Source organism: Sebastes umbrosus, chromosome 2 (assembly GCF_015220745.1).
Source record: "Sebastes umbrosus isolate fSebUmb1 chromosome 2, fSebUmb1.pri, whole genome shotgun sequence".
NCBI classification, from domain to species: domain Eukaryota; kingdom Metazoa; phylum Chordata; class Actinopteri; order Perciformes; family Sebastidae; genus Sebastes; species Sebastes umbrosus.
In genome coordinates this window covers 20052876-20074584 of record NC_051270.1, presented here as the reverse complement: position 1 = coordinate 20074584, position 21709 = coordinate 20052876, and positions in this window count along the sequence as shown.

Genomic DNA, 21709 nt, shown 5'->3' with positions numbered 1-21709 from the left:
CTCTCCCCTCCGTGTCCAGGATCTGGGTGTTCCACAGCACAACCCTCTCTCCTCTTGCTTCGGCCTTCCCCTGCACACTAAATGTTATCCTTTGGGCTCCTAATTGCCTGTAATTTGCTCGATGAAAGAATCCCCAGCTTGTCTGGATCAGTGACGTGTGGTAACCTGAGAACCCCTGAGGGGGAGGCAGGGGAGGAAGAGTGGAGGAAGGAGGGAGGACAGAAGAAGCCAGGGGAAGTAGGCGGATTAAGAGGGCAGGACGTGAAGGTGAGGAGGAAGAGCTGAGGAGAGTACAGTAATCAAAACGTGAGGCTGGACAAACGTCAGCAGTTGCACAATCAGGTTAACTATTATTTAAGTTGTTTTGAGACTTGAAAGTGTTCCAGCGCTCCTGAACAAGGATTCAGATGGTTCAGGTTGTCATTTTATTCTCTCTGTTTGCATAATTCAAAATACATTATGCCTTCTTTACACCATTAAAGGGATGAATCCCCCAGAGATATTTTCTCATTTTCCTCCAGCGGTAACCAGGCATATAGTTTTGGTTTTATGTGCCCAGGTTTTGAGATATCCGTCTGAGATTTTTTTCCTCCACCTCAATAAAATGGAAGCAACTTGATTTCATGTTTGGTACTCAGCAGCAGCATCTTTTTTTCCCAGACACAATGCATCCATTACTCTGGATAATCCACAGTACATACTGTCAACACAATTTCAAAGGGACAATTTCTTTGGTCGAAAGTAGTTCCACATGAGATCTGTGGATTATTCAGAGCAATAGGGATGCTGTTTATGGAAAGACACATTGTTCATTACATCAAAGCTGTGGTACAAGTCTCCAAGACAGATCTCAACATCAACCCTTCAAAGCTATATCAAATACACAACCAGCATGAAATGGTTTGAGAACAACAACTTTTTTTCTTCTATATCACACTCCCAACTTGGCTGTGTGAAATTCAAGAATGTAGTCTATTCTATTTAATTATTGCTGCGTTGCAAGTGAGAAATTATGTAGATTAAGTGAGCAAATCTGAAGTCCTGGAACATCAGGTTATTAATTGCAAACTAGGAGTGATCGGCCTTTCACGCAGAACGCGGCAATGGCACCACTGTGCGCAGTGGAGCGTGCTGCTTACGATGCGCGTTGAGCCCAGCGGTGAGCGCAGTGCAAACTGCGTTCTGTGTGAAAGGCAAAGGAGGGGGGGGTAAAAAAATTAAAACAGATGTTACAATTCAGTAGAAGACTGAACATTAAATAAATACTAATATAGAGGAATTTAGAAACAGCCTTTGCTGTGCACAATAATTGATAATATATAATATGATGTAATCAGTATTATACATTTCCAGTAATACTATTAGATAATCTATGATTATGTATCTTAAGTCAACAAATCCACTGAGAACGCTCAAATATGAAGAAGACAACATGCTAAAGCACTAGGACTGACCCGAATGCTTCGAAGCTTTGACCGTTGCAAGTATTCAAATGCTTTGATTTTAGTTTTTTTTTATATATATATATAATGTAGAAATCCAAAAATAGCCCATGAAAGTAGGAATAATCCCACAACATTATTCATTATTCATATTCAACATTCATTATTATTAGTTATTCTCGGACAGATATCGCTGTTTGTTATGTGTAGAGGTGCGTGTGTGTACAGTAGTCTGTCCTGAAGCTTCGAATACTTTAGAATATTTCTCACTGAAGCTTCGAAGCCCAAAAAATGGTTATTCGGGACAGCCCTGTAACGCACACAGATCCTCAAATGACTTCGAAGACAGAGCGCATTGACCCATTTGAGCTGGTTAACTCCAGTCTTCTCATAGGTGCACATGCACTCACACACACACAGTCACAAACTTTTTTGATCAGAGCATAGTGTGGTCTCATGGACAGGATGTGAGGTCTTGATTGTTTACTTTAATTTCCTGTGGTGAGGGATGATGAGTGCCTGCCTGCCAGCCAGCTCTGCTCCCTTGTCTCTCCCAGCCAGTTCAACATGCCTTCTTCCCAGTGTACCAGAGAAAGCAGCGAGAAAGCTAGACATGCATGTTTCCCAATAGGTCATACACAGGAGAGGATTTGTCACCAACGTCCCCCCCCCCTCACCACCACCACCACTGGGCTGACCCCAGCCTGCCCAGCTCCCCTACCTTCACATGGCTCTGTGCTGCTGTGGAGGTAAACTGGGCGGCCGTGGCTCCGTTTAAGCATACAGTTGATTGCTATGAGATTACACTGCTCCCTTTCAGCTGAGGTCAACGTCCTCATGTTTGACAGTTGGAATCACAAGCAAATTGTGTCATTTCCTACTTGTTGCAGCTCTCCGTATGCTTGTGTGCGTGTGTGTGTGTGTTGGCGGTCTGATCTCTTTAGGCAGCCAACGGTTTGCAGGCTATTATATGACCTGTGTATCCGAAGTTTACTACAAGAACTTAACTATTCTACTCTTCAAGAAACTGTAGTCCTCCCGTAACCCCCTCCTCTTTCTGGGCTCTTGTGACTCATCACGTTTGTGTTGTTCAGCCTGTTTTTTTGCTTGCTGCTTGATTTTCTTTTTGTCATCATCATAACTGTGTCTTTCCTTAAATATCAGTGCAGTAGTATTATGTTGTTTCTGTGGCCAGCGGCATTTCGCCCCATTGTAGAGTAGAGCTGGTTTACAGTTTATGTCTGCCTGTTTGCCTGTCCTCTATACTCCTCCTAACTGGGACCACCCAGGAGAACGTTGGAGTGGTACTGGCCTCTCTCTTTCCATTGCTTTCTCTATTTGTGTCTCTGATTCCCTCCGTTTCTTTGTAACTCTTTCATTTCTGGAGTGGTGAAGTGGCATCAGCCTCCTTCGCTCTTTCTTAAAATCAAATAAGCCTTATTGGCATAAATGTTTATGCTACATTATTGCCAATTAACTACCATTATGAACTGAGTTTCCATGAGAACAAAAAGTAGATAGGTATAACGAGAAGACAAATATTCTAAACGGCACAATCCAATAGAGATTAAAAAAAGCTGTTTCACAGGTTTTCTAGTATATTCTGCAGGCAGATCTCTCCCAAAATGTTCAGCAGCTTACCCTAATTTGTCTGACGGGGGATTTCTGGACATACGATACTGACTTTCTGTAAGAATTGTTCTCTTAATTTGCCATAATTGGTGCATTCAGTGAGGAAGTGAAGCTCTAGTGAAACACAGCCTGGCTTCTCTTGCTAGACAGGTTTTTGTCTTTGTCGCTCCCGAGTCTGTACATCGTCAAGGTTTTCCTTGATTTTTTGTTGACCATAGTGAGCGGTGTGATAGGATGCTGTGTTGTGTAGGGACTAATAACAAGTTTGTACTGTCCTCTCCTGATTTAACACAACACACAAGCCTACTGTTTACACACTGGGGTCATGGACTCTGTAGCTACAGATACCGCTCATATCTCTCCGTCGTGTCCTGTTCCCTGGGCACTGTCCATAATAGCCCGGCTCCGCATTGCCATGGTAATGCCATACATGGCACAAAAAGAATGACTCATCACTTTACTGTGGGGAAAAGCCTTTTGTTTTCCAATGAGGTTTGCTTCATTTGAGTTAAGGCTGCATGATTATGGTCAAAATGATAATCACGATTATTTTTATCAATATTGAGATCATGATTATTTATCGCGATTATTCATTGATTTTAGGGACAAAATATATTAATTGCACTTTAACATTTAAATAGAAAGAGCAATGCTTTCACTTCCATGTTGTGCTACATTCCTGTTAACATACAAATCTATGCAACAAAATAAGACTTCAAATAAGGTTCTTCTTCACCTGAATTCGGTGCATTTTCCTTTAAATCGAGTAATATACATGCAGTATATTACTCTTCTACTCTGGACTGCAGCCGTAACATTCAGGAAAGTTTTTCACGAGCTGTCGCTGTAGGGTGCACGCGCAGCCTCATGACGGCTCCCCAAAAGTGATGCCAAAACATCTTCATCGTCCCCTCGCGGCTAGCTGGAGTATAGGAAGCGATTGATGTGATATGCAGTGGTGTTTTCTACGAGTGGAGCACGCATTTTCATGTCAATATTGCGGATGGTCATGTTCATTTAATTGTTGGAAGCAAAAATTGTGATCACGATTGATATTCAATTAATTGTGCATCTACTTTGAGTGCATGGCATGAGAAATGATTGACAGATATCAGATTTTACTGAGCATGACGCTGAGCACAGATGAAATTGAAAATATCGGTGCAGATAGTTGATTTCTGGTCATTCAGGATTTGATGATGCTTTGACTGATTTCTTTCAGCAGATGGTGTGTTTCAATTTTTCAAGGATTGGTTGACATGCTCACTGTCCCCAATTTACTTTTACTTTTGCATAATTTTCTTCTCAATTGCAAAAAAAAATCCAGTCACTCTCAATGTGGGAAATTTGTAGTGTGCACCAACAGTCTGTAAATACAAACAGTCAAATGCTACACACACACACACACACACACACACACACACACTGAGACACATGGACTCACTCAGTCTTAGATTAGTTTTACAGAACGGGCGAGTGTTACAGATCAGAGCTGATGAGAGGCCAGTGCTGTTGAGTGGTCAGTGCCAGTGGAAACAAAGAGATGTTGTGTTTGGACTGGCTTCCATGTCTGAGTGTGATAGGGCCGGATGGGTGAGTGGAGATGCGGGCGGCCTAATTGGACACCGACTGAGACGTCACACGATTGGACTGCTGTGATGTCATTTTGACTCCGCTAGTGCTGTTTCATTGAACACTAGTGTCGGAAAAATACATCCCTTTCCGCAGAATTTTACATCCCTTTCTGCAGGTTTTCAGGTTTGCAGAAGCTGATTTCACTGATGCTATTCTTTTTACTAAGAGAGGAGGATCTAATTAAAGAAATCAGCAGGTAAAGAGCTGTCATTTTTCTCATGGCACATTGGCTTTGAGAAAAATGTGCTTTGCAATGTATGAGTGCACAGTTACTAGAGTATATTTACATACATTTGATTTGGTTTTATTGCAAAATGTAATGTCCAGTAAAAAAAAAAAAAACTTGAACGATTTGGTTCTGAAAATATGAAAAGTCTCATAAGCAAATATTTATAATAACCTATAATAACTTTCACTTTCATGTCAGCAGTCAAAATATAAGAACTTTTCTTTTTGTTTTAATAATGAGTATCTCTTTTGAATTTGAATTAATGTCTTCATCTACACACATGCTTGTCTGAAAATCAACATCAATCTTAATATTATCCTCATATGATACATTTTGTTTTGCCCTTTTTTTTGAGCCACATGTCTTGTTAACTTGCCTGGGAAGCAAGAGTAGATGGGACAGGGGAAGAGAGATGAGAGGGTTTTCTGAAAGGCCTCTGCCTGTTAGCACATCACAGCCAATCTAATCAGCCTCCCAGGACAAAAGAGGAGCTCCCTAATTGCTCATTTGTTCTGTATCTCCAACCACTCAGCAGCGCTAACTGGCCCCAGTCTCAGCCCCCGAGCTTTCCCGTGCTCTCACTAACTGCATGCACACACGCACATGCCCACACAGTAGATGTTTACTTGTAATCATGGCATTTAGTTACAATAATTCATTTCTCTCGTGTACATGACATGGAAAATACAAATCATTGCAGACCAGGGACCTTGGAGCCAAGTAAAACTTTTCTATTATAGAGTTTCACATGTGTATTTAACTGACACTGTCATGCACAACAAGCTATAGAGAGTATTCAACCTGACAACCTGACCTTTATAAAAAGGAAAACCCTTAATCTAAGACCAGTGTCAGGGTCACTAGTTGTAGTAGCTAAGAGTTGATTTAACTTTATTTAGTTGAACTTGGCAGGACAGTCAGACAGCAGCTTCAGCATTAGGGAGAGCTGTCACACAACTACTACTTAATGCAACCTCAATGTCAGCGGTTTTCGTCTTGCTCTCTCATTTAGTGAATCAGTGTCCCTACAGGGACTTTAATATTTTATTATCACCTGATTAAAGCGACACTCCAAATATTGAGACTGTCATATAAACACCTTATCATAGTGTTATTAAACTTGCAATCAGAGTGTATGTAACCCAATTAACAAAGCAGTCTGGCATCCATCCACCACAATTTGATTTTATTTATTTTCTTTTGGTTCTGCACTTGTGCCAGAAAAGTGTTGCAAAGCTCATTTATACACATACAGTACAGCCGCATAGCAATGGTAAAAGAAAAAAAGACTTAAATGGTACAACTAATAAATGTTAGAATGAAATAACATTAGATATATATAGTATTATTATTATGATAATTATTAGTAATAGATATCGTTGTTTTTATAAATTATGTATCTTGTTTTGTACCAAAATTCAGCTCCTGTGTTATACACAAAAAATAGAAAATGAAGGCAAATCAGAATAATCTCAAGTAAAGAATTACACAGATTAAGACAAAACCATGATAACAAAAAATTAAAACAACATGAAACAAAAATATGATGAATGTAAAATGCAATAAAATGTCTAAAAAGACGCTCAGTGGTTATAACATGTTATCTGTAAATTACCTGCATCCCTTGGACGTCTTCTATGAAATAAATCTTGGATTATTAGTTACTGCAAACTGTTCCTTATCTGATTAATCAGTCATCAAATTTCTAGCATGTATGAAAAAGTTTTTTGTCATGTTCTCACACACACACACACACACATACTCACACACAGGCCAGGCCTGGGCCTGCAGTCACTGGGTCACAGGGTTAACACAAGCCAATTACCAAAACAGTTAAGGAGGAGACAGGAAACACAATATTTACCACATGACTGCCAGAGTGATGTACTACACACAGACACATGTCGTTTATGTCTCGCTCTTTGACTTCACCCTCAGGTTTCACTGTAGAGAACAAGTTTTATACAGTCGATTCGGGTTGAGGCGAACCTGAACAACAATGAGCGACTTTAGAGGATGGATAGATTGAAAGATGGCGATGCTTTAAATTAAAATGTTGTTTTGTTTCTTTAAAAATGCTGTCTAGAATACAGACATGATATTGAATATGAATTGATATACAAACAACTAGTCTCAGACAACTCATCTCACCAGCCCAAAATATAATTTAGTACATACTGCATCAGTTAATTTACATACTACAGTATTTGGTAACTTAATTTTTATGTAATAAAAACCTCATTACGTTACAGTAACCTGCTAAGTGTGCAGCTTTCAGGGTTTGTTGGTCAGACTCGTATCACAAAATCCGTTTTTGTATGCAAGGAGACAATGTTCACGCTATGCTTTGATGTTTTGACAGGGCTGATAACTATAAATGTCCATGTATCAGACATGTTTATATTGGGGATGTTTGGTATGACCCTGGCGTGTGGCTGTGGGACACTGCGGGGGGTCTCGCTGCTTCCTGTTTATCACATCTTCCACGTGAATGTCAAACAGTTTACCTAACAAGGTACTCTCTCTCTCTCTCTCTATGTCTTCTCACACACATGCATGCACACACACACTCACCATCCACACAACACACACTCGCTAACATACACACACACACGTGCACACAGAAATCATAGGAAGGAACACCTGAAAACTCACCGAAGTGCACACAAAGCACTCGCTCTCACGCACACACAGAGTCAGTGGGTTTAAGTGAGGCAGGAAGTGAATAGTTGAACATCATTTTACATAAGTGGGAACTGGTGTCATCATGAGGCCAGAGCTTTTTTTGAATAGTACATATTAACACCATCTCAATTTTACTATGGAACATTTCGCATATATGTAAGCATGCATGAGATGTTAATATCAATCCCAAAGCTAGCCTACATTAAACAATATGAAAAAATAAGACCATATACACTTTTCTTTTACACTTAATTTTAAACAGTAAATAATCAAGGAGTATTAAATTTTTAAGAGTCATTAGTAGAAGTGGTAGTCTTTAGGAGTAATATTTGTACATACATACATACTAAATATCAGTAAAATTAGTGAAAGTGATTTTGACCAGTATTGTGTCAAGACAAAGGTCACAAAAATTGTAATATCACAATGCACATTTTGCACAGGATTTGTGATTTCTGGCTTCAGAATAATTGTGTTTTTTGCATTACAAAGTTTAATGATGGAGACATTTACTGTTAAATAAAATCTAGACAACAATAAAAATAACAAGTCGTAATTTTTCCAGGTAGGCAATACAGTTTTAGTCTCCACAGTCGGTTAATACGACAGCATGTTCAACTGTATCATCAGTTTTTAATGGCAAAATTTGGCTCATATAGCCTGTATGGTGTGCTGCCCATCCATTATAACAAGAATGACTAAAATATCTCTCCTGTCTTTTTGATTTTATTGTACTCTAGCAAAAATATATAGATTCTAAATATACTATTAATGTAAGACACCGAATATATAATGTTTATATGCGACGTATCCGTGTGCCCATACTGAGAAGCCTTTTCATGAACAACTCTGGTCTTCTTCCTGTCTTGGTTACAGGGCTTTCTCCAGACTTAACTGTCTTGTAAACCATGCAAAAGCTACACAAAGTAACATGAGAGGCTGCATGTTAGAGAGGGAGAGAGAGAGAGGCATGTGAAAGGCTGGAGGAGGTGATGGTAATTTGCAAGCTCAGTTTTAGAGCTTTAGAGGATCTGCCATCTATCTGATATCCACCATGGCTCTAAAACCCTCGGTGGGTGGCTGAATGCGTGTCTGTGTGTGTGTGTTCGCGTGTCTCTCTTACCATGTGCTTGTGTCTGAACAAGCTATTGATTAAGGAAGTAAGGAGTTTTATCCCTTTAGCCCCGTATCCACAAAACTGTTTTCTTTCCATGAACACAAAACCTTTAGAGGCAGTTTTATTATTTTTATTTCACTCCATTCACAATGTATTTGAACAATAAGACCTCATGTAACCAGATATTCATTCCCCTACAACAAATCACATTGAATTTCCGTGGCTGCAAATGAAACGGAGTTAGTGTTTACAACATGGGAAGTCGTGTACACATTATGCTTGGCGTTCAAGTGGTTAAGTCATGAGAACACCGCTGCTAAGCAACGGCAATATTATCGTTACTGTCGGCGTCTAGAAGCCACAGAGGCTAACAATTTAGCAAGCTAGCCAGCGGTTGACATAATGCAGTAAATGCAAAGGCATAATGACATAATGAAAAAGATAAGACAGTTGGGAATATCAACATTTTCCTCAGACATATTATAAAATTACAATATTATTAAAAATGATTAAAATATAATAACTTAGAATGTGCCAAAAAGTTAACTTCCATGGCCTCCGCCATTTCTGACAACGTCAACAAACACGTCATGTTAGCTTTCAGAAACATTCCACTTACGAGGTTGTGAATATGACAAGAGGGTGGCGTTCATATGGACTCTTCTCGTGAACACGGTAAACACGACCACATTTGAAGGCACCAGTAGTTTTGATCAGTTGAATGTGTGATATTATTATACAGTCATACTGAATAAATTATTAATTTTGTTCACTTCTTGTAGAATTTAAAAAAAACAAACACATTCTTTTGAATTTATATGTATTTATTTTAAATCACTATTTCTTACTATAATAATGCACAGTATGAATTCAGATATGAAAACTGATATCAACTTACAAAGATGGATAGGTATAATTTCTGATAATAATTAAAATATTACCTGGTTTATTGCAACATCCCTCCTGAATTTCAATTATGGTGCACAAAGCCCTGAGGAATTGTATTTTTGTGTGCTTGATTTGGGTGAACTGACCCTTGAATATAAGACAATTAGCCATACCACAGCTAATGCTCGTCTCTGTTCAGGCCCCCAGGTGATGCTGGTCCAGGCCTGGGGCAGAGAGAGATGTATAAGGGCCAGACATTTAAACAGATAACACACCAAGGGATTAGGAACCAAATGAAGTTCACTGAGATTGAGTCCCCAGACTGAGTCCAGTCACAGTAATCAAACACAGAGACAGACAGGACACACATCCACAAGTAGATTTGGGAGTAAAAGCGCACAGAGAAGAATTTTAGATACAGCCTTTCCACTTTCTTTTTACTGATTTTCCCTTTTTCCCCCTATATGATTTTTTTCCATCATGGAGGATAAATGCAAGAATGATGATTGTTCTGTTTGGATAGTTCACTGTCTAATGCATGCGTGTGTGTGTGTTTGCGTTCATATAAAAGAGACAGAGGAAAGGAGCGAATGAGACAGCAGATGAATGCGTGTGTGTGGGTGGTCTTGTGAAATGAGAGCGCACGGCCATGAAGGTTCTACACTGCGAGTGGAAGTGAACTGTTAAAGGCCGCAGGAGCAGCCTGAATGAAATCACAATATGCCGAGATGAAAAAAAAGCTACACGGAGAGGGGAAAACAGTGTCCCGCCGAGACATGCTGAGGGGCCGTGGATGGGCCTGGCTGCTCCCTGCTACAAAGCAACTCTTTCACAAGGGGAAACATAAATGGGTCGACCGTTTCGGCTAATAAAGTTTCAATAGATTTAAATAGTTGGACAACCAAAGCCAGGTCAGAGTGGAATGAAGCAGAAGGCCTTGAGTCATAAGAGGCTGCCGCTGTTCGCTGCTCCGACTGCGGCCTCCTTAATCCACGATCACATGAGCAATGCTGGAACAGGAAAGTGACTCAAAGGACTATTTAAAGGAGGGAAATGCATGACAGAATCTGGTCAGTTTCAAACCATCATGGCCTAAAAGAGGTCAAGATGCTCATTGTGAGGGTTTGTGCTTGCTAAGAAATCTGGCCTCTAACGACACAGGCTGTTCTAATACACCGTTCGTAGCTATACCTACAAAAAGGAATGCACTATAATTGGTATATATATCCCACAAAATCACGTAATCATGAACCAGGAAGTATAAAGAGCGACAAACACCTCGTAGGGAGGAGGTCGTGGTGGATGGGTGAGTCAAAAAACACCAGACTTTCACCCGTGATAAACCAGAAGTCAAAGTTGATTTATTTGCCACGTAACTTCTGTACTTCTTCCGGAGTTATTTTAATCTGAACCGCGATCTTTTCCTCAACCTAACTAAGTAGTTTGTTGCCTAACCCAAACCAATTTGATTCCTGTGAAAACAGAAGTTTATTTTGAAAAGACTGTATGCAGGTAATGAGTGGAAATTGACACATGTTGCTGGACATTAATCGAAAAACGGACGAAGAAAAAGGAATAACTTTTCATAAGATATACAAACGAACCGTTGTATGAGGATACGTTGAACAACATCGAGATTAGATAGCTGTCTGTTATTATAATGACATTGGAGAGGATTGACAGCTCCAATGGCCTCGATATCAGAAGCTTTGATAGTGTTAGTGTACTTTTTGTACACTGAGTGATGGACCTGAGATGAAATTAGTAGCAGACAAACTCACTATACATTTCCCTCAGTTCTCTTTTTCCCCATCTCCCTCACAGTCTCCTCACTCTGACAGGCTTCACTCTCTCAGTCTGTCTGTCTCTGTGGATTTCCTGTGGCCCCAGGGTTCCTCTATATCCACCCCAACACCCCCCACCACACACACACACACACACACACACATACACAATCAGCTCAGTGTCTCTGGGGCCACGATGATAGGGATCTGCAGCCCGGTCCACCACTTCCCTCTGGGGTCAGAATGGAAGAGATGCTGCCAATAACAGGGATGTTAGTGTGTGTTTGTGCGTGCGTGTGTGCGTGCCTGCCTGCCTGCGTGCGTGCGTGAGTGACATGTCAGTCACTCTGTGTATATGTATGCTTGCATGTGTCCCTCTGAAAGTTTATCTACCTTAGACCCAAATTTCCTTGCATGAAGGTTTGTATGCACCTCTGAGAGGGAGAGAGACAAATGGAGAGACAGAAAAAAGACAGAGAGAGAAAGGGGGAGATAGGCTTTGCCCTGTGAAAGGAGGATAAGGAGGGCAGAAGCTCTTTTAGCTGCAGGGCTTCAGCCTATGCCAATGGTTTCCAGATGGGCCTCATTTGCTCTGCACTGTTCCAATACATGGACCACTGTCCTCCACCAAAGATGTCCATACACACACATACACATGCACACAAACACACACACTTATGAGACACACAGAATACCCTAAAAACACAACAGACAGAAAGTATTAGAGAGTCCAGTATTCAGGTCATATACTTAAACGGAGTAGCAATACTACAATGTAAAAATGACCCACTGATTAATCAGCCAGGCTGGTACATTGGGTCATTAAAAACTTATATCAATATCATCTTATACTGTATGTTGGCCAAGAAATGTTTGGGGTAATTTAGAAACAATGTCACCATTACATAGTTTGTCCATCAGAGAGAACTGAGAAGTTTATTTTTTGGCAGTAAAATGTTTCAGTCTAAATTCTTAAATAGTCAAATTTAGCAGAAATGTTTGTTTAAGTTATGGCTTTATGTTAATAGCATATCAGCACTTCTTGTTTGATGATGTAGGGTGAAGACATGAGGCAGAGGGTCTCCCTGTCACTCCCCACTTTAAAACTATTTAACTGTAAACTTTTAACTGTCATCTCCTTGTGATTAACCCCCTCATGCTTAGACATAACTAAAAAGGGAGTTTTGATGATGACAATTAGGGATGCACCAATCCGACTTTTTTATTCCTGATACCGATAGTGATACCTGGGCTTTGGGCATCGGCAATTACTGAGTATCGGTCCAATACCAGTGTTAAATTATGCCTCACCGTGTGGTGTGACTGGGACTGGGATTATTCTTGTAAGGCAACAACAGGCTTGAGTTAAACATCTCTTTCCTAACGTTGTAAAACAAAATGTAACAAATAGATATATAGATAACATAACATAAATTTAGTGAATTGTTATTCATTATGAAATAATAAATTGTACACCAACAACTTGGCAAAATAATCTTTAAAATTAACAAAAAATACAATTCAGGTGTAAACCATTTTAATGCAGCAACAAATTAGTCAAAACTTAAACAGGAATTAAAATACCAGTATATAATGTATTCAAACATAAAACTGAATTTAATAGATCGGCCCCATTGTCACCAATATCCGATCCAGCTATTTGAGTCAGTATCGGCCCGATATCCATTCCGGTATCGGTATCAGTACATCACTAACGACAATATGCATCTCCAAGCAAAACTGTGATGACAAGGAGTTGGGGAGGTAATGGGTGTTCATAAATGTTTTAAGAAACGTTTATATCTTGGTTAGGTTGCTTGATACAAATGAGTTTTAAAAAAATGTAATTGAATATTGGCCGTTTATTGTTATTGGATTTTTATGCTCTCAAATATCGATTTCAATATCGGGCTCAGTCAGGAGTAAAAACACTCTCTTTAGAGACTCTATACGCATTTCAATAAGTACACAAGTAACAAAATGTGATAATCAGATGTAAAAATTGTAATATTGTTACAGATAAAGATATCATAATTATTGGAGATAAATTATAGGATTACTATTAATGATGTATCAATCAGCAGCATTATAATGATCAAGGTGGAGCTAATGTGAAAAATGTATGTATTGTTGGATAGTTTAATATCTGATTATGTATCATATTTCAATTCTCCAGCAAAGAACAAGAATCTTAAACCTTTACTTAAGTATACTTTTGAGTAGGTGCCCTTTTAGTTACTTTCCACCACTGAGGAAATCAAATGAAGACAGAGATGAACACACACACAGATGAACGTGGTGTGGTCCTTCCCACGCACTGCCGTGGCTGTACAAAGAGTCAGTGTTCGGGGGCCTTCGGTGTGGCGATGCGTGACACGGCGGTGTGAAGCTGCCTGTAAAACCCACAGAAACAGGTAAGGGTCACAGACAGCAGCACACATGGAGGGTCAGCATGTGCTTTCTCACTGAGTCTGTGCTGAGTGTTTGTGTAGGGTGGAGGTAGTGGGTGGGGAGTGTGTGTCCATACCTCTGTATTTTTGGAAACCACATAGTATGAAACAGCATGTTCACTTGCATTGACGGACTATCAGTGAGTGTGAGCATCCACTAACTCCCCTCATTTCCCCAACCTCCGCCATGCACACACACACACACACACACACACACACACACACACACACACACACACACACACACACACACACACAAATCATACATATGTCCAGACGATTTTTCTGCAACCAAACACACATGCACACATGTACTCATCAAACTGTGAGCGCCACATATGGCACCGGTTTTAACCTTCTCTTTCCACTGTCCAAAATCAGAAGTTATCACCGACCAATGATGGATACATCTATAAACTGAGGATATATCATTAGCAATAGTTAACAGCCTCACGGTGTTTACATTATTGATACACAGCTCTTGAGGAATGTCAAACAAGCAGTGTGGATAAATAAGTCTTCCAGGTGGAGCTATTGATCACCAAGAAGCGGTGCTACACCTCAAGATCGATTGATATCTTCATTAGCCAATTGGATTTGGCCCTAACCTCAATACAAAATATGTGTTTGTTATCGCGTGGAAAAAATGAGTCCAGTGGGGATAAAGCTGGCAGTGCTGATAAAAGGACAGGAGTGATGGTGACAGAGGGGAAAATAAAGAGAGGTAAGAGACAGGGGAAGTGGTGTTGAGCGGAAGAAAGTGTATAAAATTGGAGATGTTGATGGAAAGGTTAAGGGTTCACCTTAAATTGAAAGAGAGAATGAAAAAAGATGGCCGGCCACTTATCACATCCATTGAGCACATGTGCGTGCATGTGAATGTATGTGCCTCTGAGTGCTGGTTGTGTGTTGCCCCGGCATACATTAGACGGTGCATGTATGTGCTGGCAGGCTGGTGTAACATCTGGTTTCCATGAGGGCCAGAGCAGGCAGAGAGCAGCCAAGTACAGCACAGAAGGTATTAGAGGTAATTTACTTATTAGAGAAAAAAGACTCAATCTCAGGAGCTGTAATTGTAAATGGAGATGGGGCTTATCTGAAGGACTATCAGTATCCCTGCAGGGGAAATACAAGCAGGCAAGCAGTGGCAGTTTAACACACATACACACATGTGTACGTCATAGCCACAAACACACATGCAGGCATGCAAACACAAGCACACATAAACACACACATCGACACGATCCAGCATTATTCCATTAGATTGTTTTTACTCGTGCTTATAAATTGCATTATCTGAACTGCTAACCCTTCGTGTCAGCACAATAACAACATGGTTGATAAATGAATAGGCTCTTTTAACAGGAATCATGACTTCACTGTTCTGCTGTGAGGGCTGACTGCTGGCCTGTTGACTCAGATATGCAGTGTGGATGTGCAGTGGGACATCCATGGTAAAATATAATACAGTATCAAGCTGAAAACTGTCCTTTTTTAGTTTATCACGGTTGAATTTTTTGTCAGATATGGAGTTGATATTGCTTTAACACTCGCAATGTGTAGTGATAAGAATATGTGAGTTAAATGCAAAATTTTTATATTACAGAAATAATGCAGCTAATTTAGTATCATGGTAAATATGGTGCATGAAATGTAAATTTATAACCTATACAAAGAAATTACCCCATCTGCAATTATGAAAAAAATTATTATATTGCAGTTGTGGTACTTTCGATAATCTTAAATCACAAAATAGATAATTAAGATCAAGATAAATAGCTTTCTTTAAATAAAAACAACAACTTTTTAGCTGTGAAACTATGGTGTGTAAATTCTGATATCCAGGTTTAGAAAATACCTTACATCAGCTTTAATTTTGTTCAGTGTGAATAAATACAAAAGCTAGAAAACAATGTGCAGCTGCTGAATAAGTAGTAATCAATAAAAGGCAAACCCAGCCATGGCCATTATTGTGATTATGCAAATCTCTTGTGTTGTGATGACATTACAGTAATGTGTTTTTATCAAGACAAGAGCACTCCTATGAATCCCAAAATACAGAGGATCTTTCACTGACTGGTTTCCCTCCTGCTTTGCCACACAGACACCAGAATAAAGCCTTTTATTCCTGTCTGTGGTTCTGCTGCTGCACAATATGTGGGTCCAGTTAGGAGACCCAAATAGTAGTGAGGTTTCTTTAGTGTTGGGATGACACCAAAGCAGCAATTATTTTCCTAGCCGTTTCAAATGTGCGTCACACTTGACCTGAACAGGGTGGAAATAAACCAGAAGCTGGGCCTGAACGCTGGAAGGGTGACATGAAGGAGGGAAGAAAAGTAGACATGTCTTACCTTGACTTACCCCAGGCTGTCTGATAACGTATTGTACCAACTCCCCATAGTGTCAGTGTCAACACACTTGTCCAATAATCTTATCATCATCTGTATCAGCGAACGCTTTTACTCCATGACACTTTTTTGTTTCCTCGGTCCAGACAGACTTTCTTCTTTTTTTTTTGTCTGAATGCTGTCATGGCGAAGTTATTTCACTCAGGGGCACCAGGAGATGACATCAATGTTTAATGATGCTGTCACTGTTAACGTCTATGAAAAACGGTCGCTGCTATCTGTTTGTAAATCTGATGACGCTTTTGTGGCTCGTTAGTCATAGCCGGCATGCATCTACAGCGAGCTGGAAACATATTCACCTTTCTGCAAATGTCAGACCATGAACTAGTGGTTCGGCAATGGAATAGTACGGGAAGTAAAAATGAAAAAGACCTGCGTGATATATTGATATAACCAGCCAGACAACACCCCCGTCCTTATCAACCCTCAATCTTTCTGGGCCTCCACTGAGTGGCTGACCTGCCCTGATAGTTGTCTTCCAATGATCTATGTCTCTGGTGTACTCCCCCAGAAAAGAAGCCTCACACACTGACCAGGCATCTGCCTCAGTCTTGACTCAGCTGAAACTGGATAGTCCAAAAAAACACAGGAGACATTGAACCGAACAACGCATTGGCCTGTGGCCTTTGTGGATCGCGAAATAACACGCGTCATGTTCATCCACGTCGGATACACTTGGAGAAATGCACCCGCATTGCGCACATCATCTGCTCTTTATCTTCCAGCTCCCACATAGGTGATGAAGGGAATAGCGTGTCTGTGTTGTTTGGGTTTGTGTGCTTGTGTGGTCATTAAGCAACCTTGCTTGGCAAGACGGACACAAACAAAATCCGCCTTGGTGGTAAATGTTGTATTTATCTCTTGAGCACATTTGTGATCGTATGTGTGGTACAGTGAGAGTGAAGCTGTTGTGTGCCTCCTCGGCCTGCCATCCACCACACCCTCCTCACCTTTGCTCTTTGGAGACGGGCTGCAGCGTGATCAGCAGTGTAAGCTAGAAAGATCTGGTATGTTTGTGTGTTTGGGGTGGGAGGGAGGTTGTTGGATTAGGGAAGAGAGTTTTTGGCACCTAATCCGTTGATGGATGGAGTAAATTGGGTGGGCCGGGGCTCACTGAAAGGAGGAGTGTGTGGGTGACGTCTGCCCTCAACTGTCTGCCGTCTGATCGATACTTGCCTTACTACTGATAAAACAAGCTCACACACGCAGATACACCCACAGATTAAATTCCCTCCATGAGTCAGTGTTCATAAATTGAAATACCCATATTTGCTGGTCAAACGTGTGTGTCACTGTGTGCCAGATCGCTGAAGCCTCACTGCTGAGTTTACGAGGGAGAGCTCTTTGTCTGGTCTGTGTCTCTGTGTCAGGGTGACTTTACCACAGTGATCTGGCTCGTTTCTTCCTCTCCAGCGCTCTGAAATGTTTTTCTCTCACTTCTTTATTCTCTACCATGGAAGAAATTTTCTAAGACAAGTGTAAAATGAAATTCTCTTTACGGTCACTCACATCCGTTGTGTTCTCCACAGTGCTTGAACCGACATTGCAAATGGACGCTGACCTCTTAACGGATAAAGTATACAAAGAGTATACAATTTAGCTCATTTCCACGTCCACTTGTGGCCTGTAAATGAGCATGCAGTATAACTTTTGAAGACATAGGCTTATAGTATTTCTGTACATTCATTGCACTTGGCTACGATGGTTTATCCCTTCATCCGTCTGTCCATTTCTGGTCCAGAGAGATGCTCTAACCACTACTGTCTGTGTGGCCTCCTTTGTTGTAAAGTTGGGCTGCTGCTCCCTTTCCAGAGAAACCACGGTGTGTCATAGCCACAGAAATAGATCTGTGTTTACATCACCTTAAACCCAGCCCGCTGCTTGTTTTGAAAGATGTTCTGTGGTGAACTTGGTGGAAAAATGTTTCTTTTTCTTTGGGTTGGAAAAGAAATCACCAGGTATACGTATAATATCCACTATGGTTGATTTAACAGGGATTTCACATCATGAAGCTGAGGTTTAATTTTTTGACAGGTTTACAAAATATTCTTCAAAGGTTTTAGATATTAATATGTGAACAAGTATTTCTTGATTTTATGTCATGACCAGTGTTTCATTACTGATGATGAGCCACTGTCGGCTTTCATGTCTGCTCAAGTGGGATGCTGTTGATTATGGAAATTCCTTTGGATTTATAGCGTTGTGCAGGACTCCCCCTACAGGACACAGACTGACCTGCAAAGCACAAAAACCTGCATCGTCACTTAAAACATACTCCGTCAATACCCATTAGAACACAGTCAATTTACTAAACCCCAAATTATGACAGGCTGCAACTTTGATACCAGTCGCTATATAAAATATTAAACCCACATATATGCATGTATATGTATAATGTATATGGTTACTGTGATAAATTATGAGAATTAGGCCACCACACTAAGAGGAAACACTGATCCTCCTTTATTTATTTTTAAATAAATGATAGAAATAACAGAAACGACTTCATGAAAATATGACTCTCTCTAAGATACTGTACTCATTATACTCTATATCCGCACAATTGTAAACTATATGAGTATCTGCACATATCTGGATGATGATTTCTAAGTTTAAAAACTACAAATGTGAAGAGATATTAAACCTGCATTAGGCAGAATATTTTTGGCATCATTAGGCAAAAATTTCATAATAACCTTTCAGCATATTGTAATTCAAGTCTTTTGAGAGATAACTAGACCTCTGCACCTTAGTCCGGCTGGTGGGCGGTGCTTGGTATTTCTTCAACTGATCTCAACATGGCTGCCAGGTCACAAATTTGCGAGTGATTGACAGCCTCCAGCTCGGCTCTGATTGGTTGTTTTCCTCCGGTCTGTGAAATCTTACAGATGCCATGCCCGGAGGATACCGGAGGACACAGAGGCACATGATTTATTTTAGATTACCTGTCTCCTACACTACTGTCAGGATATAGTAACCATTCAAAATAGCTTTTTTAAATCATATTTGCTCAAATTCTACATACTGCCGCTTTGATAAAGAGATAATATATAGTATGTTTTACCTCTACTACAACTACTATCTCTACTATCTCTACTACATAAGCTATGACTACTACTATGACTAACGACACTCACTGTTGCCGTGGCTCATGGTTTGCATGAGAAAACGACGATGAGTCTGAGTGTTGTCTCCTTCTTGATGAGTGGCTGATAAGGCGGCAGGGGTCAAATCTGAGTGGTCATCTCCTCTGCACTCTCAGAGCACACTATAAATCACATGACAGTGTCTGGGTGCTGTCAGGCCTGCCTGCTGCCCACCAGGGTTAAACCAACAGAGGCCTGAAAAGGGAGGTGGACAGACGGAGGGAGGCCTGGGTAAATGCTGCTTTGTCTTTTTCACTGACAGCAATACAACTGTGTCAGGGAGTGACGACAGAAAAAGAAGCTCTCACTGTAGACATACTCTGACATTACTCACTATTGACGCTCATGGCTGCGGAGGAGGTTTTATTCTGCAGATTGCCATAATTTATTTTCTTCTGCTATTCTCGTATCTTCTTTCTTCAATAACTCTTTTTGGTAAAACAACACCTCTTGTCTTGTGGTGACTTATTTTCCGTCTCCATCTGCTGCTCCGTCTATCCCTTCCATTTCGTCCCTCCAGTCTTCCCTTAAGAGCCAAGTGGAGGCTGGAGTAGCGGAGGCCTTACCCAGAGCTAAAGATAGAGCTCCTTAGAGCCTTCATCTGTCATTCTGTGACAGTATTGTAATCAGGCCTAAAAGATCCTGCCTACAGGCCGGACCCGACAAGGGGCTTGAGCAGTCTTGAGCTCGCTGGACAGCTGCCAACCCACGGGAGGCGTGCGAGTAAACACAGCATAACCCTCATACTCGATCTAATGTCCGAGCATGGAGGACACATTTATACAACGCTGCTGAGAGCTGTTGAATAACACAATTAATTAGCTTGGACTCTACTGGCTCCACCAAAGAGAGGACGCTGGCTGTGAGGGTATCACGGTGAAAAAATGAAACGTGAAACAGCAGATCATCCAGTAACAAAGGGAAATATATACGTTCATGACACAAACTGAAGACAAGCATGACCAATTGTTGTGTCAAACAACCAGAACTGTATTTCAAATTGAAGGAGAGACTCAGACGTTTCGAGATACACTAAATATGTCAGGCTGAATTTTCGGGAAATTCGTATAAAATGACGCACAAGATATCTAGATTACTTCCATGATGTCATGAAATGATGGTGGAAATCAAGAGTTTACCAGGTTTAAATGGTATGTCATTATTTATAACTGGGAGAAATCTTTCATCTTGACATTTTTCTGTGCTCCACTAGAAGTCTTCTGGGAATCGGCACCGCTGCTCTGAGTAATACGTTTAGGTATAATATGGCTTTGGTATGTTTAAATCCAATTATTTTGGATTACATGGGAGTATATGCATAGTGTAAACAGTCAGAGTGAAACTTTACCATCTTAACCAATAGTGGGATTTCTTAACATTTCCTAACAAGAACCAAGTGTCGTCCGCCACAGTGAGTGGGATCACAAACGGATGACTCTGGATGACTCAGAGAAGTAGTACGTATCTCAAGATTACTTTAGCGATAAGTCACATAAATACCTGGTACAGCAATATATCTTAGGGCCTTGTATTTAAGCATATTCTCTTCTTTGTTTTTGTTTGTTTGGTTAGGTTTTATCTGGTGTGCGTATGCAAAGGTGGAGGGAGGCGGAAAGAAAGAGAGGAATGGGGAGAGAGGTGGAGTTTTACAGGATGTTATCAACATCCTGTCTGTGTGACCTGGTGCTAATGCTCATGTAAGACAGCAATCTGCTGGCTCTGGTAATCCCTCCGAGACCAAAAAAAGAAAACGCAAAGATTTCTCTCTCTCACTCACATACACACAAGGAGAGAGAATCATAAAGTCATATTATTTTGTATCTAGTGTTAACTTGTAAAGTGACATCAAAGTAACATTTAGACCACAGGAGTATTTTTACGCTACTGGCTTTGAGTAATTTTCAAGGGTTGACTCATCTAAATTACAAAAACACATTTTGAAACTAATCATAGTGGTGCAGAATGGTTGGGTTTTTGCGATATTCATGTCTGAGCTCTCTCAAAACACTGCAGATAGGAAAATATCTCACAACCTGGATAAATAAAAACCAAACAATCTGCATGTTGCTGCATACCTAAATATCATTAGAGTACAGTGAGAGGTGGTGTTTTTTTTAAGCTAACCAGCCTTTAACAACCTATCTTTTGAAATGCAATACAATTGCCTGCAGTACTTTTGTATGCATGACACCAGAGAAGGGAACAAAACACTTCTTATTCCAAGTAAAGTCCTCTTCCCTCCTATATCTCACACTCTTGCAGTGAATAAGAGGTGTAAATAATCCAGGGGAGC